This window comes from Bos indicus, chromosome 18 (assembly GCF_029378745.1).
Source record: "Bos indicus isolate NIAB-ARS_2022 breed Sahiwal x Tharparkar chromosome 18, NIAB-ARS_B.indTharparkar_mat_pri_1.0, whole genome shotgun sequence".
NCBI lineage: Eukaryota > Metazoa > Chordata > Mammalia > Artiodactyla > Bovidae > Bos > Bos indicus.
In genome coordinates, this window is record NC_091777.1 from 17,762,886 (window position 1) to 17,787,030 (window position 24,145).

Here is a 24,145-nt window from a genome sequence, read left to right on the forward strand (position 1 = left end):
GGCTATGTCCTTGCTTTCTCTCAGTCTGTTCTCCAAATAGCAACCAAAGCAATCCTGTGAAAGTGCAAGTCAAGTCATGACATTTGCTCAAAACTCTCTGGTGTTTCCCATCTCCACCTGTAAAAGCCAGAGTCCTTCTCAGATCTACAGAGGCCAACTGGATATGCCAAGCATCGTGTCTTTGCCTTCCTCTCTTACTCTTGTTCCCTTTGTCTACTCTGTTCCAGCCACACTGGTTTCCTTACTGTTCTTCCAAAACACTGAATCCATTCCCATGTTAGGACAATTTGCCTGAAGTGCTGTTTGCAGACTCCATTGGGATGACTCCCTCACCTCTGTCAAGCGGCCTTCCCGGAGAACTTCAGTTTAAAATGCAGCCCCTGGACTCTCTATCTCCTCTTCCCTGCTTTAGTTCCCCTTGCTTCTCTCAACACTGCCAAGTATTACACATCAGTTCAGTTCACTCGCTCAGTCGTGTCCAACTCTTTGCGACCCCATGAATCGCAGCACACCAGGCCTCCCTGTCCATCACCAATTCCCGGAGTTCAGTCAGACTCACATCCATCGAGTCAGTGATGCCATCCAGCCATCTCATCCTCTGTCGTCCCCTTCTCCTCCTGCCCCCAATCCCTCCCAGCATCAGAGTCTTTTCCAGTGAGTCAACTCTTCGCATGAGGTGGCCAAAGTACTGCAGTTTCAGCTTCAGCATCAGTCCTTCCAAAGAAATCCCAGGGCTGATCTCCTTCAGAATGGACTGGGTGGATCTCCTTGCAGTCCAAGGGACTCTCAAGAGTCTTCTCCAACACCACACTTCAAAAGCATCAATTCTTCAGTGCTCAGCTTTCTTCACAGTCCAACTCTCACATCCATACATGACCACAGGAAAAACCATAGCCTTGACTAGACGAACCTTTGCTGGTAAAGTAATGTCTCTGCTTTTGAATATGCTATCTAGGTTGGTCATAACTTTCCTTCCAAGGAGTAAGCGTCTTTTAATTTCATGGCTGCAGTCACCATCTGCAGTGATTTTGGAGCCCCCCAAAAATAAAGTCTGACACTGTTTCCACATCTATTTCCCATGAAGTGATGGGACCAGATGCCATGATCTTCGTTTTCTGAATGTTGAGTTTTGAGCCAACTTTTTCACTCTCCTCTTTCACCTTCCTCAAGAGGCTTTTTAGTTCCTCTTCACTTTCTGCCATAAGGGTGGTGTCATCCGCATATCTGAGAAGCTTGTGCTTCTTCCAGTCCAGTGTTTCTCATAATGTACTCTGCATATAAGTTAAATAAACAGGGTGACAATATACAGCCTGATGTACTCCTTTTCCTATTTGGAACCAGTCTGTTGTTCCATGTCCAGTTCTAACTGTTGCTTCCTGACCTGCATACAAATTTATCAAGAGGCAGGTCAGGTGGTCTGGTATTCCCATCTCTTTCAGAATTTTCCACAGTTTATTGTGATCCACACAGTCAAAGGCTTTGGCATAGTCAATAAAGCAGAAGTAGATGTTTTTCTGGAACTCTCTTGCTTTTTCCATGATCCAGAGGGTGTTGGCAATTTGGTCTCTGGTTCCTCTGCCTTTTCTAAAACCAGCTTGAACAACTGGAACTTTGTGGTTCATGTATTGCTGAAGCCTGACTTGGAGAATTTTGAGCATTACTTTACTAGCGTGTGAGATGAGTGCAATTGTGCGGTAGTTTTGGCATTGCCTTTCTTTGGGATTGGAATAAAAACTGACCTTTTCCAGTCCTGTGGCCACTGGTGAGTTTTCCAAATTTGCTGGCATATTGAGTGCAGCACTTTCACAGCATCATCTTTCAGGATTTGAAATAGCTCCACTGGAATTCCATCACCTCCACTAGCTTTGTTTGTAGTGATGCTTTCTAAGGCCCACTTGACTTCACATTCCAGGATGTCTGGCTCTAGGTCAGTGATCACATCATCGTGATTATCTGGGTCATGAAGATCTTTTTTTGTACAGTTCTTCTGTGTATTCCTGCCACCTCTTCTTAATATCTTCTGCTGCTGTTAGGTCCATACCATTTCTGTCCTTTATTGAGCCCATCTTTGCATGAAATGTTCCCTTGGCATCTCTCATTTTCTTGAAGAGATCTCTATTCTTTCCCATTCTGTTGTTTTCCTCTATTTCTTTGCATTGATTGCTGAGGAAGGCTTTCTTATTTCTCCTTGCTACTCTTTGGAACTCTGCATTCAGATGCTTATATCTTTCCTTTTCTCCTTTGCTTTTTGCTTCTCTTCTTTTCACAGCTATCTGTAAGGCCTCCCCAGACAGCCATTTTGCTTTTTTGCATTTCTTTTCCATGGAGATGGTCTTGATCCCTGTCTCCTGTACAATGTCACAAACCTCCATCCATAGTTCATCAGGCACTCTTTCTATCAGATCTAGGCCCTTAAATCTATTTCTCACTTCCACTGTATAATCATAAGGGATTTGATTTAGGTCATACCTGAATGGTCTAGTGGTTTTCCCTACCTTCTTCAATTTCAGTCTGAATTTGGCAATAAGGAGTTCATGGTCTGAGCCACAGTCAGCTCCTGGTCTTGTTTTTGTTGACTGTATATATATATATATACATATATATATATACATATATATATATATATATACGTGTGCTCAGTTGTATCAGACTCTGCAACCCCATGGGCTAGAGTCCACCAGGCTCCTCTGTCCATAGGATTTTTCGGGCAAGAATGCTGGAGTGCATTGCTATTTCCTTGTCCAGGGGATCTTCCTGACCCAGGGATCAAAACTGCATCTCATGGGATGCCTGCTGATGCAGGATTCTTTACCACTGCAACCACCTGGGAAGCCCAATATATATTATGTATAATTGTGTATTATATATATATGCATATATATGTATATATATAATGATTTATTTTGTTTGTTGTATATCCCTCTTCACAATGACAGTGATTTTTAAGAAAAAAAATTTCCTGAGTTTTGTATGCCCATTGCACCTACAGCAGTGCTTGGAACATAGTAGATGCATAGTAAATATTGTTGAACAAATAAAGTTCCTCCCCAGCCTCTCCTTTTCTTTCTTAGGCTCAGATTTGATGAGCCAGTCATTGCAGGGGGTTTGGGATTACTTTGAAAGCAACCAGGTTCATCTCTGGAGCTGGAGGTGGGATTAGTTTCCCACGAAGCACTTGGCTGCACGCACACCTGAACAAAAATTGTTCTGTCAGGAAGGAAAATAAGGGAAGGGGTGTTGGCTGAACATCCACAAATGTCAGTACAGTTAGTTCTAGACCTTTCTGAGACCTCAGTGTGAACTCCTGTGCACTCCCTGCCTCCTGCAAAGGGTTTTCTACTGACCCAGCAGGATTTAAAGACCTTCCCTCTGGAATGTTGAGAAGGGATGAAGCGGGGTGGGGGGACTGTGGCGGTAAGAAAAGTTACTTCAGAGAAGCAATGAAAAACACCACTGACAAGCCACAAGACAATCTGCAAAATGAGAAAATCACATACACACCCCAGATTGCAAAACCAGAAGTGCTAATGGCAATGCCTAACAGGACTTTTCTTGAATGACAATCCAATTTTTCCATTGTGGCAGAGAGACCCACTGAAAAATAGAAACTCCCCAGCCCAGACTTCTAGGCGCTGAGGTTTGTGATGAGAAGTTGCAAGAAGTCCATTTCTGCCTGGAAGTGTCCACAGTGCTCAACAAGGATCTCTGGTCTACAGGGCCCGAGTCTGCCTCAAGGGCCAGTGAGCTCATGGCAAGCTCCAGTACCAGCAGCAGCTAAGAACACTTTGTTCTTGCTCAGAGAGAGGATCTTAAGCTAAGCTCAGATGGGGAGTGGCCTCATTTGGCACCTGAGAGTGTACAGGTATGTGCGCTCTTTGGTTTGGTAGTAGGTTAGCCAACACCTGCTGTGTGGTAGACTTGATTCTAGGCACCAAGGATACACAGTGGTCTCTACAAAGGCAGCCAGGGTGCTCTTAAAAAAAATGAAAACCAAATCCAATAACACTTAAAATAACCCCCCAATTCTGTACATACCTCGCACCCACCTCACCAGCTTGGATGATTGCTGTACTCTAGTCACCCTGGGACTTGCCTGGTGGCTCAGATGGTAAAGCGTCTGCTTACAGTGCAGGAGACCTGGGTTTGATCCCCGGGTCAGGAAGATCCTCTGGAGAAGGAAATGGCAACCCACTCCAGTACTCTTGCCTGGAAAATCCCATGGACAGAGGAGCATAGTAGGCTACAGTCCATGGGGTCGCAGAGTCGGACACAACTGAGTGACTTCACTTCACTTCAGTCACCCTGGCAGCCTTCTTTCTGGTTCTCTCATACTCCAAGCTTCTTCCTGCCACAGGTCTTCTGCACATGCTTGTCCTCTCCTGGAGCACTCCTCCCTGTGGCCTGACTCCTCCCCATGGCTGACTTCTCATGATTCAGATCTGACTCAATACTGTGCTTTTGAAGACACCTTCCTTGCCTGTCTAAGGATGCATCATCACACACCAGAGGTGGCATTAAACTTTTCTAACCCCAGGGATGGCACAATCACTGGTTAATCCAAACAGATGTTAGCCATGCACCACTGGGACAGCTTCATCTTTGCAGACTGGCTGAACACCACCAGATCATGTGCCACACATGGCCCCTATCAATGTATTTCCTTCAGAGTATCTATCACTCTCTGACATTGTCATGGTTTTCTTTTCAACTTTTGCTCCCCTACTTTTCTTCTTCTTCTTAATTGCATGTCTTAGCCATGTCAAGAGTTTTCCGTTTTATTCCTTGTGCCTTAGGGCATTGACACTGCTTAGTTCAGGTCTGGCATAAAGAAAGTGCTGCATTAAAATCCAGAATTGTGAAATGAAAGACCAAAACACCAGTCATCAGGCGATTTACATGCTGGGAGCTGGTATTAATGGTGGCAACATTATAGAGGTGTGCATACCACTGAATGGCTTTAGAATTTCAAATTAGGAAACCAGAATTTCTTTGGAATTTGAAGTAACTCTAAATTGGGGGATAGAATGATGATGTTACTGTGGGTGCACGAGGTGGCAATCTGCACAGGTTCTGGGGAGAAACATCAGGAGCAAAGGCTGGATACAGCCATGGATACAGCCATGAATACAGGGGTCCCACTGGACTGACAACGACATATGAAGACACTCATGTCTCTGCAGTGCTGGCCCTTTTGTAGAGCCTGGTGCAAACTGGCATGCATTTGGCTCTTGATTGGTCAAATGCTTTATTTAATTATCTTACCTACCTAGAATGTGGCTCAGTTGGTAAAGAATTCGCCTGCAATGTAGGAGACCCTGGTTCGACTCCTGGGTTGAAAAGATCCCCTGCAGAAGGGATAGGCTACCCACTCCAATATTCTTGGGCTTCCCTGGTGGCTCAGATGGTAAAGAATATGCCTGCAATGTGGGAGACCAGGGTTCAATCCCTGGGTTCGATGGCAACCTACTCCAGTATTCTTGTCTGGAGAATCCCCATGGACAGAGGAGCCTGGTGGGCTACAGTCCATGGAGTTGCAAAGAGTAGGACATGACTGAGCAACTAAGCACAGCACTTAGAATGTCTCATTTAATTCTCCACAGTACCTTTGTGAGATAGGTGGGTGAAATCAAGTTCATCTTGCAGACTAAGAAATGGAAACTCAGTGAGATTGAATGACATGCCCAAGGTCACAGAGACAAAACCTAAGCCTGGTCTCTCCTCTGTACCCCAGTGAAAGCTTCTACTACTGGGGCCATGTGTCTCCTGCCTTGTGTCCCCCTGTGCCCCCTGGACCTTGCTGTGGAAAAGACTCAGGTGAGATTTCCTATCTTCACAGACTCAGTAAAGGAAGTGGACACAGCCACGGAACCTCCTCCTGGCAGTATATGTCAAGATCGCGGCTCTGCCAAGCTCTCTCTGAATGACCTTGCGCAGATCTCCTCCCCTTGCAAGACTCAGCCTCCTCATCTGTAAAATGAAGGGCTTAGATAATGGCCTTAAGTATCTTCCCAGCTTTGATGTAGGATTCTGTGATGTCAAAAAGAAGAGATATTGTATTATTGTGAATTGAAAAATAATTATCTTTTATGCTCCACATGTAACTTTCTACTTCTCAGGCTACCTGTTATATAGTGTCAACATTGCCTCATCTATCAGACACTGTTGTAATAAAGATGCAATTTGTGGCTGCAATTTCCATTTTATGGCAATATCTGATTTACACGAGGTATTTTTAAAGCATGTCACTTGTAACGTGTGTACCTGCCAGGAGCCTGCTCTCCCGTAATGACTTTCTAGCGAGGTCAGAGAAAGTGCCCAGATTTAGGTAAACACACATCAGGCAAATTTTCAACACTAAAGTCTCCCTCTCATGTTGGGGAGGAATGTTGCATCCCCCTAGGGGATGATGACAACTCTCCCATATTCAGACACAAAAGTCCCTGGCTTGGTGGGTAGAGATTACTGGAACTTTTCTGACAGATGCTCTCAAATTCTGATTGGGGGAGAGAGGAGTTGTTCAGAGGCCTGTGTGTACAGTAGGTGGGGGATCTTAGAGGTCAGTTTGCCAATAATCGGTCAGCTGAGAATTCACTCAATGACCAGTTTGCCGTGTCCAATTGATTATTTTGATACAAAATTTAAGGCAAATATTGGAAGCGCAGAAGCAGTATGAGAGGCAGGAATATCTAGGGAAAAACAATTCTAACTTGGTGAATTTTTATGTTTATTAGTCTTTAAAAAAAAATTCTAGGTTATTTTGCAAGTTAGCTTTTGACTGACTGACTTGTGGAAAATTGGTCTGTTTCCGCAAGGTCAGTCCAGTCAGTTGGAGGTCTGCAACTTTAACCTTCTGAGGCTGCAGAGGCAGATTTTAAGACCACTTAGTCCATTTATCTGAAGCCAGGGAGAGCATCCCTGAGCCAGCTCAAACCACGGAAAAGAGAGAGTGATAATAAGTCCAGTTGTATGTGATGGGTCTAAGTCTTGCCTTGCGCACCTTGAGTGAAAAGGATTTTGAGGAATCTTTCTCTTTAATTCTGGCAGGAATTTAGTGGCCTTTGAAGCAGAGCCAAGTAGGCATGAGCTTCTGGGAAACCTGATCCTCTTACAAGCCTCTGAAGCCCTTTCAGCCAGCCCTCAAACACTGCTGCTCCCATATTATGCTGTGGGATTTTTGAAAAATGAAACTCCCATCATTGTTCATGCAACAATGATGAAAGCACCCAGAGGCCAGGAAAGACAAGGGAAGTGAGCATATCTTTGTATAAGGCATCTGCTGACCCAGCCTCTGAGGTCCAGTTAAACAACTTGACACGGTGACTGCAACTTGGTTAAGCAACTTGACATGGAGAAAGGTTGCTTGAGAAGGGGGTGAACTTATGTCCCAGAGACCTAGCCACTAGTTCAGAATCCTCCCAAAGGTCATTTATCTGGTGAGGATTTTCTCTTGAACCTTGTCTGGCCTGTGTGGTTTACCCTTGATAAGGACTCGATTCTGAAGCCTACAGCTCAAGTCTGCAAGGCCCAACCTCTTTGCTCTAGCTCCAGGGCCAACACAGTGCCAGGAAAGGAGGAGAGGCTCAATAAACACTCATGAATGGATGGTGGCCTTGAAGAGCAGGCAGCCAACACGAGGCTTCCTTTCCTCCTCCTCCTCCTGCCTGCTTTGTCACAACTGAGGGCTTTCTCAGACCAGGTGCAGATCACAGGGAATGACAAAACGGGATTCGTCATTCCTGAAATGTAGCCTATTTCTGGATGGTGGCGTTGTCCTTCATGCTTTTGAAAATGCCACTCTCTTAGCCTGGAATTCCCGTTTTTCCTTTTCCATTAACTTGTCTGAACTTCTCATTCAATACCCAGCTCAGATGTCACTTTCTTGGGAAAACTTTCCCAGTTCTACCAGGCATGGATTACTTGTAACTATAACTGGGCACATCATCTCTCCACTATAAAATCTTCAAAGATAGTTACTTCATCCTTATACTTATTTATTCACTCACTTGTTTAGAGACAGCATAGTATAATGTTTAAGAGCATGAGCGATGGATTTAGAGACAGCATGGATTTAAAGGCTAGCTGTGACACTTACTGGTTATGTAATTTACAGTGAGTGACTTATCCTCTTTAAATCCTATTTCTTATATGTAAGAAAGATACAACAGTACTATTCATCTTCTAGGGTTGTTGAAAAAATTAAGTGCATATATTATTTCTTGGGTACTTATTACATGCTGATAATAGTAATTATTATGATTATTTATTCAACAAACATTTATTGTACAAATACTGGGTGCCTGATATTCTTCTAGGTGCCACTTACAAGATCTAACCAGATGTTTAGTACAGAGTTTGGGCTCAGCTAATGTTCACTGAATGAATAAAGACTGAACAAGTCATCTATATTTAGTTTTTAAATCTGTGTATTAGTCGGGCAGGCTGGATAATGGTATGTAATAAACACCACCATCATCCCAAATCTTAGTAGCTTAATTGAACAAATTGTTCCTTTTATACATTCAGTGTGGGCTGGCTGAGATGATCTGTTCATCAGGGGTCAGAAAACCAGGCTGACCATGGTCCCATCTCAACAGATGCTTCTATGATCTCTGTAGCAGAAGGAAGAGAACGATGGGTTCTCTCTCAGAGGTTCCACTTGAAAGCAGCACACATCATCTCTGCTTGCATTGTCTTGGCTAGAGCAAGTAACAAGGCCCTGCATGACTTTAAAGGGCAGAGAGAATTGCAGTTGCAGTCCTACCCTTTGCCCCAAAGGAGAAGAATCAGAATATTTGTGAATATCCTTCAGGACTATCATAGGCTGGAAGCCGATGGTACAGTCTTCTCACTAACACACAGCCATCTTTGGCTTACAAAGAACCCCCAGTTCAAGGTCAGTATCAGTAGTTACCCCCAAGCTTCCGGTTTAGAATTAAATTTTCAAATTAGGTCTTTCTTTCTTCTCACTTCCCCGTTCAATTATATTTTAAGCAGATGGGTGATCCTGTCAGCTTTAAAACAACAGAGAAAAAAAACCCAAATGTATGTAAAACATCCCACCATCCAATTAAATTTCTCTGCCACTCCAAGATTTGGGCTGTGATGCTGATTTATACTTAGAAAAAATAAAAGCAGAAGCTCAAATTCAAGAAACTTGCAACATGTTTTCATGTTGTTCTCCATGGCTGATGTGTAAATGAAAAGAATGTTTTTATTTCCCCCATGTCAAACACCTTTATTTCTGTTGCTTGATGGCTTGGAACGGGATTCTGTTTCAAGACAATTAAAAGCAGCTTCTAAAAGCAAACCCAGTGAAGCAGACCAACGGGAAGATGTACATGGAGGGTTAAGTGGGACAAATCTTAATCAAGTACTTATGGATCTTTGAAGAACCTTGGCCAAGCCTCTGGGCTCAGCCTGAGGCTCCAAAAGTAACTCCTCTGGGCTTGGCCTGAGGCCCCAAAAGACCTTCATTGCAACCCTACAGATCCCCCCATCCCTGCCCAGATCAAATGAGGGTGCATTAGCTGTTTCTGTGTAATAACATCTCCTGAGAGTCAGGAATCCAGGAGTGGCTTAATTGAGTTGTTCTGGCTAAGGATCTCTTGTGAGACAGTGGTCAAGTTGTCTGTTGGGGCTGCCACCATCTGAATCCTGGGTGGGCTGGAGGATCTTTCCATGCATGTGGTTGTTGAATGACCTCAGTTGTTAGACAGAGGCTTCAGTTCTGTGCTGTGTGCTCCTTTCCACAGAACCATTAATGATGTATTTGCTGGCATCCTCAAGTGATCTGATAGATGATAGATAGATAGACCCCTCAAGATGCAGTCATGTGCTCAGTTGCAGTCCTGTCTGACTCTTTGCAACCCCATGGACTGTAGCCATCTGTCCATAGGATTCTCCAGGCAAGAATACTGGAGTGGGTAGCTGTTCCCTTCTCCAGTGGATCCTCCCAACCCAGGGATCAAATCTGTGTCTCCTATATTGACAGGAAGATTCTTTACCACTGAGTCACCAGGGAAGTTCAATATGGAGTCATAGTCATCACCTACTTTTGCAAAAGACATATTTCACTTCTCCTATGTTCTGTTGGTCACATAGACTGACTAAGGTATAGTTTAGGGCAAGAACACACAAGGATATGAATATCAGGAGGTGGGGATCATTAGGAATTAATTTGGAGGCTGGTTACCACATGAGGGATGCCCGTGCATGCACGCACATATGCACACACTCATGCACACACACAGACACATATTTAACCAGTAAATAAGAGAACAAACTTTATATACTATGGCCAAGACCTGGGGTAGGTAATTTTCATCGATTATCTCAGTCCTCACAATAACTCTGTAAGGTAAGTGCCCTTATAATGCTCATCTTCTTGATGAGAATGACAAAACTGTATTTCTAAGAGGTTAAGTAGCTAAATGTTGTCTGGTAGGAGGTGGCAGAGCCAAGGCACAAAATGAAGTCTGTCTGATGCAAAACACTTCCTGGAGCCATGTGACTACTGGGTAAGGTGAGGATGGCACAGTGTGGTCTTGACAGTGGTCTCTGAAATTAACTCCCCTGGCCTCAACTCTAGATACTGCTACTCACCACGTGTGTCGCCGTAAGCGAGTTACCTGACCTCTCTTAGCCTCTACATTCTCATCTGTAAGATGGGGATGTATTTGATGATATCCACTGCATTCAACTGTGTGGAGATTAGGTCGGGTAACAGCTGTGCACCACCAGCTATGAGGCGAGTATTCAGTAGGTGCTGGGGGTCATGGTTATGAGCTCTGGGCTCTGCCCCCCAAACTAGATTAAATCCTTTCTCTCCATTTTACTTCAGATTTCTCAAGGAGTGAAGGCCGTAGATTATATGTCCCAGATCACTTCCAATTCATAGTTCATGAAACTTTTTTAACATAGTATTTATCTGAATATTGGAGTTGTGCTAAGCAGTGTGAAACTAAAATATTCTCTAATTATGGTATACTGAGCAGTTGAGGTTTTCTTGACTTTAGCTGGAATTTAATGAAAATGGGTGGTAATTTTCTCTTTGATATTCTGTATTCGAAGTATCAAAAGATGGCCTTGAGGTGGAGGGGAAAGCATGCCAGGCTGAGGACTCTGCTCCCAGAGGACTTTGACTGGCTGTGTGACCTCAGAGAAAGCTCTTGACCTCTCTGTTCTTATGCATGTTCTTTATTCCAGATGAGGGCAAAACCCCTGTTTTGCTTTATGATCAAATGAATTTGGGACACACAATAAAAATGAAGTGCATTTTCAGTAATGAAACTCCTAAGGGGATGCTGAATCCAAGAGGCTTTGGAGGATGGTTTCTTGTGTCCTTCTGGGGCCTGTGAGCACACAGGGGCAGAAGGGCCAGGCCAATTACCTTCTAGAGAAAAATAGCAGTTTGGAAATTCTGAAGACCTTTTAACACATCTTTTTCTAAAGGATTTCTCAAGGCGGAGGTACAAAGGTGTCCAAGGCAGTGACAAAAGAACCTTACATTGTTTTTAACCTCTGGGGGCAGAAATGCTGGCTCTCTTGGACTGAATTTTGTCTACTCAGTAGAGAGAAGAAACCAAGGGGAAGCAGAAGAAGGGGAGGGAAGGAAAATGAAGTGCGTGCATGTGTACGTGTGTGTGTGTGTTGTGTGCATGTGTGTATTTTCCCTCCTTTTGTTCACCCCTCCAGGTCAGGCAGGCGGTTTGGAATCAGCTCTTACGTTGGCCACTTTGACCACTCTTGCTACATGGATGTTGCAGGTGCTGTCTCCAACCAGTGACTCCAGGCTGTCTCTGCTTCTGCCGCTATCCGATTAGCACTTTGTTATCCATACCAATACTGTGGGTCAATGCCACACTTACGTATATATTTTCATACTTTTCCTATCATTGTTCTAAATGGGCTTCCCTGGTGGCTCAGTAGTAAAGAATCCACCTGCAATGCAGGAGATGCAATAGATGCAGGTTTGATCCCTGAGTCAGGAAGATCCCCTGGAGGAGGAAATGGCAACCCACTCCAGTATTCTTGCTGGGAAAATCCCATGGACAGAGGAGCCTGGTGGGCTACAGTCCATAGGGTCACCAAGAGTTAGACACGACTGAACACACATATGCGTCATTTTTCTATATTTCTCTATTTGGTTCCGAGGGTAGTTTGATGAGCTAAACACAGCAAGCACTGTCTTAACTAGGTATACAGTTTCATGCCATTTTAAAATTCCTCTCACAGATTTTAAAAAATAGTTTATACTAATTGGAGGATAATTACTTTATAATATTGTAATGGTTTCTGTCATACATTGACATGAATCAGCCACGGGTGCACATGTGTCCCCCCATCCTGAACCCCTCTCCCGTCTCCTTCCCCACTCTAACCCTCTGGGTTGTCCCAGAGCACCAGCTTTGAGTGCCCTGCTTCATGCATCAAACTTGCCCTGGTCATCTATTTCACATATGGTAATATACATTTCAATGCTATTCTCTCAAATTGTCCTACCCTCACCTTTCCCCACCTAGCCCCAAAATCTGTTCTTTATATCTGTGTCTCTTTTGCTGCCTTGAATATAGGATCATCATTACTATCTTTCTAAATTCCATATATATATATGTTGATATACTGTATTGGTGTTTCTTTTTCTGGCTTACTTCACTCTGTACACTAGGCTCCAGTTTCATCCACTTCATTAGAACTGACTCAAATGCATTCTTTTTTATAGCTGAGTAATATTCCATTGTGTATATGTACCACAACTTCCTTATCCATTCATCTGCCCATGGACATCTAGGTTGCTTCCATGTCCTGGCTATTATAAACAGTGTTGCAATGAACATTGGGGTACATGTGTGTCTTTCAATTCTTGTTTCCTCGATGTGTATGTACACCAGCAGGATTGCTGGGTCATATGGCACTTCTATTTCCAGTTTCTATTGAGGTATCATCTCACACTGGTCAGAATGGTCACCATCAAAAAGTCTACAACAATAAATGCTGGAGAGGATGTGGAGAAAAGGGAACCCTCTTACACCCTTGGTGGGAATGCAAACTGGTACAGCTAATATGGAGAACACTGAGGAGATTCCTCTCACAGATTTTTAACTAAAATTTTTATTAAGATAATTGTAGATTCCCAACAATTGTAAATAGTACAGAGGGACTCTGTGTACCCTTTACCCAATTTCTCCCAATGATAAGCATTTTCCAAAACTATTGTACAATATCAGCCAGGATATTGAATCTCTTGTGATTTCTAAGAGAATTTTTAAAATGTGCTCTCAAGAAGGTGAGGGGGACAGAGTGTGTGTTCCCCACCCTTGGGCTCTGCTGGCACTGTTCTTATGGAGTAACATGATGGTGACTCAGCTCTGCTGCAGGGTCCTGGATGGCCTCCCTGGGACTCAGTTTCCTCATCTGTAAAATGAGGGGGTGGGATGAGAAGTTCTCCAAAGTTTCTTCTATTTCTACCACGGTGTGATTTTACACATGGCTCGGGACAATCCTGGGGCCACACTGCATTTCCTCCATGGACTCTTCCCCACATGCCTGGGCCCTGTGATTGGATGTCACAGACACCTGCTCCTGGAATCTAGGGCTGTGTGTGTGATTGGCTTTCCAGGTCTAAGGAGACCTTTCCATTCCATCTGTGAATGGTCCAGGTTTGGGGGCCAGACCCCAGCCAGCCAATGAGCATGCATTGTGGGATGTTTGTTGGGACAATGGGGGTGCTTAGGGATAGGATGGAGACTTGGAGCTTGAGGCAGTCAGCTTACCCCCACGAAGGAAGCTTTTATTCAGAACTGGGTTGGAACAGAGCAAAGTGGAGCTGATGGATGCAGAGAGAGGGCGGAGCACAACCCGAGTCCAGAAGTGTCCTGAAATACTGAAGGTCACATAGCCATTGTGGAGCCTCACTTTGCCCATTCAACCCAGGTGAGTAAGGGTTATCTTCAGGAAGAGGAACCATCTACTAACTTCATGCACCTGGTTCTGTGGGGTGGGGGGCTCTGAAAGAAGGCTGGATTAGAGGGAAGAGAGTTTGCACCACCGCAAGCTTGGAATTAATCAGGAACCAGAGGGTATTTCCTTCTCTCTGAGGATCTGGGAGGAGGTTACAGGCATGATCTCATTGGTTTTCAGCTGTAATCGAGGGAAGTCACTGTGATACACACGTGGTTTCCCCATTCCTGGGAGGAATCAAGTTACAGTGGATCCTGGGCTGCTCCTGCCTGCTCCCACGGCCCATTACAAGGTACTGAGCTCATCTGATGCTTCAAGTCATGTTTGGTGGTGTCTCCTCTTAAGCATTGTGTAGGGTGACTCAGATCTCATCTCTGAGCCATTCATCAGGGAGACAGTGATTTATTGAGATGGGACAAGAAGGTGATAACTCCAGCTGCTGGTCCAGGCCTCATTAACACCAAGCCTCTTAGAGTTCAGCTCTAAGCACAGGTGGGTAGAGGTCATGGCCAAGGGGTTCTCTCGCCTCCTGCTCCACCCTCTGGTGTCTTCCGGAAAGTCTTAGCACTCACTCTGGTGGGAATGGTATCCTCAGAGCAGAGGGTTTCAGCTAGGGATGTCAAATAGTTTCACCTGGAAAAGCTTAACTCTGTCCAGCCATCTGTCCACTGTCTCTTCTCATCTCTATTTATTTAAATAGATAATGTGAGCCTAAAGGGAAACAATTAAAAAAATGAAGCTTCCTCATCTGTAAAATAAACATAATAATAACACCTACTGTAGAGAGTTGTTATGATAATTAAATGAATTACTGTATGTCAAGTGCTCAGCACAGCGCTGGTTCTTATTATAAATATAACTCTTATACTTCCATCCCTAACCACCCAATTCCCTTCCCATTACAGGTTCTAGAGATCATCTCTATATAAAGATATAAGTGTATATAAACCCGGCTTCCCTGCAGGCTCAGTGGTAAGGAAACTGCCTGCCAATGCAGGAGATGTGGGTTTGATCCCTGGGTTAGGAAGATTCCCTCGAGAAGGAAATGACAACCTTCTCCAGTATTCGTGCCTGGGAAATCCCATGGATAGAGGAGCCTGGTAGGCTACAGTCCATGGAGTCACAAAGAGTAGGACATTTCTTAGTGACTAAACAACAACCACACACACACACACACACACACATTCCTCAAGGTGATAACACTGGAGCAATTTCTCAGAACTCGTTTCCAGTCCCCTGCTCTGGCCAGACCACAGGAGTTTCTAGTGCCAGCCTGGGTTGGGAAACTCAGGCTTGGAAGCCAAAGAAGATTCTGGGGAACATCAGGAAATCGGAGTGTGGAGCCACTAAGGGAAGAAGCAAACAACCATGTTTCCACAAGTGCCTAAGCCAGGAGGACTGCCTGGAGGAGGGCCATGGTGAATGAAATATGCTCAATGTAGCTGTGAAAGTCACAATCAAAATAAGAGTAACAGAATTGGGGGACACTGGTTAGGGCTTATCGTGTTACCTCAGCACTCTGGTTAGAGTCCCAGGCTCAGGACAGATGGCACTATGTTCCACTTCCCTGGTGGCTCAGATGGTAAAGCGTCTGCCTACAATGCGGGAGACCCAGGTTCAATCCCTGGGTTGGGAAGATCTCCTGGAGAAGGAAATGGCAACCCACTCCAGTATTCTTTCCTGGAAAATCCCATGGATGGAGCCTGGTAGGCTACAGTCCATGGGGTTGCAAAGAGTCGGACACGACTGAGCGACTTCACTCTCACTCTCTCTCTCTCCACAGCCCTGAGAGCAGCAAAATGGCCAGCAAACTCCTTCCCCAGGACTTACTAAGATGTGGTAGAAATGCTTCTGCTGCCTCCACTGCCATGCTCCCCTCCCAGGTGTGAAGACAGGTCTGGGGAATCTCTAGGATTCCTGACTGATTAGTTCAATGGGGGTGACACATCAATTTATTTTCCCTCTTTCCTGGGTTGGGGGGTGGTCTCACCTGGGTGCAACGCTAAGCAAACTCTCTCTCTCTTTCTCTTTCGAGACAAGCATCGCACTCATAGGCAGGACTCTGGCTGAGCTGATGAAACCTGTGGGTCCTCTGTGGCTGCCAGTGGAAGAATTCATGGACAGCCTGGCAAGTCTCCCCGGGAGTCTGGAAATGTACAGAAGCAGAGAGACTGGAACCAACACCTGGCCAGACATGCTGAAGGTGAGAGGCTGCTGGAGCAGCCTGTCCCAGTGGATACAGTGAAAGAGGGTTGTAGAGCTGTAGGCACTTTGCACCACTGAGTGGCCAGGATGCATATGCTTCCTCGGGGCCCAGAGGATGCTGCAGAAGGCAGTCCAGCTTGGGTATTCTCAGCAGTCCTTGTCTGAGGATACTGCTCCTCACTGAGGAGCCTTGGCAGCAAGAGGCTGTACAGAAGGAGCAGGGGAGTTTCGGGGGGCGGGGTGCTTTGAGGGCTTGTTGGAAGAGGTCAGCCAGAGGGCATTGCCCATGTCAGGGAATAGTGGAGGGACTCCTTGACATCCTCCCCATGAAACCCTACAATACTCAGATGCAGCTGTAGAGGTTTGATGGGAATGAAGAGTGTTCCAGTAGCTTCAGTGAGGGGAAAAGACTGCTTTCCTCTCCCTGCTGATCACAGTAGGAGCTGGAGCACATAAGTGGGGCATGGGCCATGAGAGTGGGCTGTTCTCACCAGTTCTGGTGCCTCCCCCACTGCTGGGGACTGAGTAAATGTCCTTGGGGGGAGCCCAAGGACAGGATTCAGGGTGAATACTTGATAAGTGGCCTCAGGATGCTGCCAAGCAAGTGGGGACAGAGATATTGAGGGGAGGAAGCCAATCAAAGACTGCCTGCCACACTTAGTGGTTCCTGCTGTGGGCCACGTGGCTAACACCTCCCCTGCGCTTTCCACCAGGGGCCCAATGGGCATGCAACCTGCAGCTCCCCCGTCACTCACTGAGGGTTGGACGCGCACCCGATAGTGTCATACGCATGGCGGGGAAGTCCATGAGCTCCCAATATGTGCCAGAAACATGAGTGCCAGGGGTGGGCACTGACAACCTCTGCTTCGGGGGATGGGAGGAGGCCGAAACAGGATACGAGATGAAAGATTTGAACCACACTGAATTGGACTGGGCAAGACTGGAGGGTTTCCATAACCAGAAGTGACCCAGAAGCTGTGGGATCAGCTGGGAAGCTTGACGTGGGACAGAAATGGGAGATGCAGGTGAGCATATGTGAGGCAGGAGCAGGAGAAAAGGAAAGGTATTTCAGGTTGCTTGCCAAGTCAAAGCTGCTCAGCTACTTGGCAACAGAGTCAGGTTTGTCTCCAGCCCCACGCTATGTACCACTGGGGCAGAGACTCCTGGGGGCCTGTCTCCTGTCCATTTCCTGTCCATTTCTTAGGGACTGAGCTTTGGTGTTCTTTCAGGTGCCAATGCATCTGCCTTCATGACCATACTTTCCAGCCTCTTTGGAGCCAGGGCTGCCAATGAGCTGTAGGCAGAGGCTTTTGGGTGGGACTTCCAGGGAAGCTCCTTAAGAAATAACTTACATGTAAAATGAGCCCTTTACTCCTTCTTCTTTTGCTTCTTCCCTGGACCAGGATGTGATGTTCAGGGCTCTAGCAGCCATGTGGGACAATGAGGTAACTTTGAGAATGGGCACCACATAAGAAGGGATGAAGGGCTGTGGAGAAGAATGTTGGCAGGAGCCTGGGTGTCTGGCAACTCTGACCCAGATCACCCACCTCATCAGCCTTTTACAGGCCACTGTCCTTTTTTATCTCTGTTATTGGCAGGTGGATGCAGCTTCTGCTGGATACAATCATGGAGCTATCACATTTTCACAGTAAGAAACGTGTGAGACATACAATACCTACAGAAGATATTTATTGAGGAACTTGTACGAGATCAGCCCTGAATGGAAGGCCCTGGGGAAGCACTCTCTTCCTTCTCTCAGATACCAGCACCTCCCCACCCCACCACACCAGGTCAAGTTCAGTTCAGTTCAGTCGCTCAGTCGTGTCCGACTCTTTGCGACCCATGAATCGCAGCACGCCAGGCCCCCCTGTCCATCACCAACTCCCGGAGTTCATTCAGACTCACGTCCATCGAGTCCGTGATGCCATCCAGCCATCTCATCCTCTGTCGTCCCCTTCTCCTCCTGCCCCCAATCCCTCCCAGCATCAGAGTCTTTTCCAATGAGTCAACTCTTCGCATGAGGTGGCCAAAGTACTGGAATTTCAGCTTCAGGATCAGTCCTTCCAAAGAACACCCAGGGCTGATCTCCTTCAGAATGGACTGGTTGGATCTCCTTGCAGTCCAAGGGACTCTCAAGAGTCTTCTCCAACACCACACTTCAAAAGCATCAATTCTTTGGCGCTCAGCTTTCTTCACAGTCCAACTCTCACATCCATACATGACCACTGGAAAAACCATAGCCTTGACTAGATGGACCTTTGCTGGCAAAGTAATGTCTCTGCTTTTTAATATGCTATCTAGGTTTGTCATAACTTTTCTTCCAAGGAGTAAGAGTCTTTTAATTTCATGGCTGCAGTCACCATCTGCAGTGATTTTGGAGCCCCCAAAAATATAGTCTGACACTGTTTCCCTGTCTATTTCCCATGAAGTGATGGGACCAGATGCCATGATCTTCGTTTTCTGAATGTTGAGCCTTAAGTCAAATTTTTCACTTTCCTCTTTCACTTTCATCAAGAGGCTTTTTAGTTCCTCTTCACTTTCTGCCATAAGGGTGGTGTCATCTGTATATCTGAGGTTATTGATATTTCTCCCGGCAATCTTGATTCCAGCTTGTGTTTCTTCCAGCCCAGCGTTTTTCATGATGTACTCTGCATAGAAATTAAATAAGCAGGGTGACAATATACAGCCTTGATGTACTCCTTTTCCTATTTGGAACTAGTCTGTTTTTCCATGTCCAGTTCTAACTGTTGCTTCCTGACCTGCATATAGGTTTCTCAAGACGCAGGTCAGGTGGTCTGGTATTCCCATCTCTTTCAGAATTTTCCACAGTTTCTTGTGATCCACACAGTCAAAGGCTTTGGCATAGTCAATAAAGCAGAAATAGATGTTTTTCTGGAACTCTCTTGCTTTTTCCATGATCCAGTGGATGTTGGCAATTTGATCTCTGGTTCCTCTGCCTTTTCTAAAACGAGCATGAACATCTGGAAGTTCACAGTTCACGTACCACTGAAGCCTGGCTTGGAGAATTTTGAGCATGGCTTTACTAGTGTGTGAGATGAGTGCAATTGTGTGGTAGTTTGAGCATTCTTCGGCATTGCCTTTCTTTGGGATTAGAATGAAAACTTACCTTTTCTAGTCCTGTGGCCACTGCTGAGTTTTCCAAATTTGCTGGCATATTGAGTGCAGCACTTTCACAGCATCATCTTTCAGGATTTGAAATAGCTCAACTGGAATTCCATCACCTCCACTAGCTTTGTTCATAGTGATGCTTCCTAAGGCCCACTTGACTTCACATTCCAGGATGTCTGGTTCTAGGTGAGTGATCACACCATCGTGATTATCTGGGTCATGAAGATCTTTTTTTGTACAGTTCTGTGTATTCTTCCCACCTCATCTTAATCTCTTCTGCTTCTGTTAGGTCCATACCATTTCTGTCCTTTACCGAGCCCATCTTTGCATGAAATGTTCCCTTGGTATCTCTCATTTTCTTGAAGAGATCTCTAGTCTTTCCCATTCTGTTGTTTTCCTCTATTTCTTTGCATTGATCGCTGAGGAAGGCTTTCTTATCTCTTCTTGCTATTCTTTGGAACTCTGCATTCAGATGCTTATATCTTTCCTTTTCTCCTTTGCTTTTCACTTCTCTTCTTTTCACAGCTGTTTGTAAGGCCTCCCCAGACAGCCATTTTGCTTTTTTGCATTTCTTTTCCATGGGGATGGTCTTGATCCCTGTCTCCTGTACAATGTCACGAACCTCATTCCATAGTTCATCAGGCACTCTATCTATCAGATCTAGTCCCTTAAATCTATTTCCCACTTCCACTGTATAATCATAAGGGATTTGATTTAGGTCATACCTGAATGGTCTAGTGGTTTTCCCTACTTTCTTCAATTTCAGTCTGAATTTCACAATAAGGAGCTCATGATCTGGGCCACAGTCAGTTCCTGGTCTTGTTTTTGCTGACTATATAGAGCTTCTCCATCTTTGGCTGCAAAAAATATAATCAATCTGATTTCAGTGTTGACCATCTGGTGATGTCCATGTGTAGAGTCTTCTCTTGTGTTGTTGGATGAGAGTATTTACTATGACCAGTGCGTTCTCTTGGCAAAACTCTATTGGCCTTTGCCCTGCTTCATTCTGTATTCCAAGGCCAAATTTGCCTGTTACTCCAGGTGTTTCTTGACTTCCTACTTTTGCATTCCAGTCCCCTATAATGAAAAGGACATCTTTTTTGGGTGTTATTTCTAAAAGGTCTTGTAGGTCTTCATAGAACCGTTCAACTTCAGCTTCTTCAGCGTTACTGGTTGGGGCATAGACTTGGATTACTGTGATATTGAATGGTTTGCCTTGGAAATGAACAGAGATCATTCTGTCATTTTTGCATCCAAGTACTGCATTTTGGACTCTTTTGTTGACCATGATGCCTACTCCATTTCTTCTAAGGGATTCCTGCCCACAGTAGTAGACATAATGGTCATCTGAGTTAAATTCACCCATTCCAGTCCATTTTAGTTAATTGATTCCTAGAATGTCGACGTTCACTCTTGCCATCTCCTGTTTGACCACTTCCAATTTGCCTTGATTCATGGACCTAACATTCCAGGTTCCTATGCAATATTGCTCTTTACAGCATTGGACCTTGCTTCTATCACCAGTCACATCCACACCTGGGTATTGTTTTTGCTTTGGCTCCATCCCTTCATTCTTTCTGGAGTTATTTCTCCACTGATCTCCAGTAGCATATTGGGCACCTACCAGTCTGGGGAATTCCTCTTTCAGTATCCTATCATTTTGCCTTTTCATACTGTTCACAGGGTTCTCAAGGCAAGAATACTGAAGTGGTTTGCCATTCCCTTCTCCAGTGGACCACATTCTGTCAGACCTCTCCACCTTGACCCACCTGTCTTGGGTGGCCCCACAGGCATGGCTTAGTTTCATTGAGTTAGACAAGGCTGTGGTCCTAGTGTGATTAGATTGACTAGTTTTCTGTAATTATGGTTTCAGTGTGTCTGCCTTCTGATGCCCTCTTGCAACACCTACCGTCTTACTTGGGTTTCTCTTACCTTGGACGTGGGGTATCTCTTCACGGCTGCTCCAGCAAAGCGCAGCAGCTGCTCCTTACCTTGGACGAGGGGTATCTCCTCACCACAGCCGCTCCTGACCTTGAACGTGGAATAGCTCCTCTAGGCCCTCCTGCGCCTGTGCAGCCACCGCTCCTTGGATGTGGGGTTGCTCCTCCCGGCCCTTCCTGCGCCGTTGCAGCCTGGCACTCTCGGCCGCTGCCCCTGACCTCAGACATGGGGTAGCTCCTCTTGGCCGGCACCCCTCGTGCATGGGGTCCTTCCGGCTTCCGCCCCTGACCTCAGAGGTTGCGTAGCTCCTCTCGGCCACGCTTGTGCACCGTCGCAGCCGCCCGTGCTTGTGCGCCATTACAGCTGCCCGCACATGTGCACACCAAGTCAAAGCTCTGGCCAATTTGACCATGAACCTGACAACCTGGTGATGTTTCATGTTTCACTGTTTAATTTTTTAATGGATGAAATTCCTCCAGGACAGCATCACGTTTTAGAAATTGTGTGTTCTCCTCTGCACGTGCATTTCGGGAATTCTGTGTTAGGCACGAAAGCTATAGAGATTCTATTGGCGTGAGGATCTGGAGGAGTGGAAGGAGTGATGAACAGGCCTTTGGGACTGATGGTAAGAGTCGTGTGTGCTAAGTTGCTTCAGTCATGTCTGACTCTTTGGGACCCTATGGGTTGTAATCTGCCAGGCTCCTCTGTCCATGGGGAATCTCCAGGCAAGAATACTGGAGTCAGTTGGTATTTCCTCCTCCAAAGGATCTTCCTGACCCAGGGGGTGAACCCAGGTCTCCCGTTTTGCAGGCAGATTCTTTACTGTCTGAGCCACCAGGGAAGCTCTTAGGGGCTCTATTAAATAGACCCTCAAACTAGAAAGAGGGTAAAAAACTCTGATGGGTGCACCCAAAGTTAGGAAAACAACTCTGAGTAAAAGAAGCAGACATTTGGGGGAATTTTTGATTTTGAGCAAGGAATATTTTTGAGTAACTCAAAATGTCTAACTCAAGGTTGATGTCATTCATATAGTGGCTACCATCCCTCTCTTGGTGTGTATTAGGGTCTAAGAATTTTGAGCAAGAGATTGGTATATTGGTCAGAACTCTATGGGCTGTGAGCATAAGATTTACACATTTCTTTCATTGACAAAGTTACCTGGAGCCATAAGGCAAAGGGAATTCTGGAAAAAGTAGCTCCCAGTTTTAGAAGGGAATGATGTGGTACCAAACTGACTATAGGCAGGTCAGCTTAAGAATGCAGATTTTTTTTGACTGTCCATCTTTTGCTATTTTGTGCTATCTTTCACAGAAGACTTATATAAGAACCTGATTCTTGATTCCAAGGAATCAAACCTAACTCAGGTCTGCAAGGCTAATCTTGCCTTGAAAAAAGCTGAAAATGATATGGTAAATCCCCCCTAAGTATGTTAACTAGATTAGGGTACCAACGGCATGCAAGACATTTTCCCTGGTCTCTTGGATTAAGTAAAGTAGGCAAGAATGGAAACAGTTTGCATTTCCACCAGCAGTGTAACAGGGTTCCCTTTTCTCCACATCCTCTCTAGCATTTATTGTTTGTAGACTTCACAGATGGCCATTCTGACTGGTGTGAGATAATACCTCATGGTGGTTTTGATTTGCATTTCTCTAATAATGAGAATGTTGAGCATCTTTTCATGTGTTTATTAGCTATTTGTATGTCTTCTTTGGAGAAATGTCTGTTTAGGTCTTCTGCCCACTTTTTGACTGAGTTGTTTGTTTTTCTGTATTGAGCTGCATAAGCTGCTTTTATATTTTGGAGATTAATTCTTTGTCAGTTGTTTCATTTGCTATTATTTTTTCCTGTTCTGAGGGTTGTCTTTTTACCTCTCTTATAGTTTCCTTCATTGTCTAAAAGCTTTTAATTAGGTCCCACTTGTTTATTTTTGTTTTTATATCCATTACTCTAGGAGTAATCATCTTGCTGTGATTTATGTCAGAGAGCGTTCTGCCTATGTTTTCCTCTAAAAGTTTTATAGTTTCTGGTCTTATGTTTAGGTCTCTAATTCATTTTCAGTTTATTTTTGTTTATGGTGTGAGAAAGTGTTCTAATTTCATTCTTTTACATGTAATTGACCAGTTTTCCCAGAACCACTTGTTGAAGAGACTGTCTTTTCTCCATTGTATATTTTTGCCTCCTTTGTCAAAGATAATATGTCCATAGGTGCATGGATTTATCTCTAGAATTTTTATTTTGTTCCATTGATCTATATTTCTGTTTTTGTGGCAGTACCATACTGTCTTGAGGACTGTAGCTTTGTAGTATAGTCCAAAGTCAAGAAAGTTGATTTCTCCAGTTCCATTCTTCTTCTCATGATTGCTTTGGCTATTCAGGGTCTTTTGTGTTTCCATACAAATTGTGAAATTATTTGAACAGTGTGGAGATTACTTAAAAAAAAACAACCAGGAATAAAACTACCATATGACCCAGCAATCCCACCACTGGGCATATACCCAGAGGAAACCAGAATTGAAATAGACACATGTACCCCAGTGTTCACTGCAGCACTATTTACAATAGCTAGGACATGGAAGTAACCTAGATGTCCATTGGCAGATGAATGGATAAGGAGGTTGTTATACATGGTGAAATATTACTCAGCTATGAAAAGGGATGCATTTGGAGTCATTTCTAATGAGGTGGATGAACCTCTAAGTTCATCCTCTGTTCATTCACTCTGTTATACAGAATGAAGTAAATCAGACAGAAAGACAAATACTGTGTATTAATGCATATATATGGAATCTAGAAAGATGGTACTGATGATTCCACATACATGGCAGCAAAGGAGACACAAACATAAAGAACAGACTTTTGGACTCAGCAGGAGAAGGAGAGGGTGGGATGATTTGGGAGAATATCATTGAAA

At 44.8% G+C, this 24,145-nt stretch overlaps 1 non-coding gene across 1 annotated transcript; it reads left to right on the forward strand.

Annotated features, from left to right (window-relative positions):
* Positions 1 to 15,523: 15,523 nt before the first annotated feature.
* Positions 15,524 to 15,595, forward strand: TRNAC-ACA (transfer RNA cysteine (anticodon ACA)). Its single transcript has one exon. It is a non-coding gene; the product is annotated as a tRNA-Cys (tRNA).
* Positions 15,596 to 24,145: the final 8,550 nt, after the last annotated feature.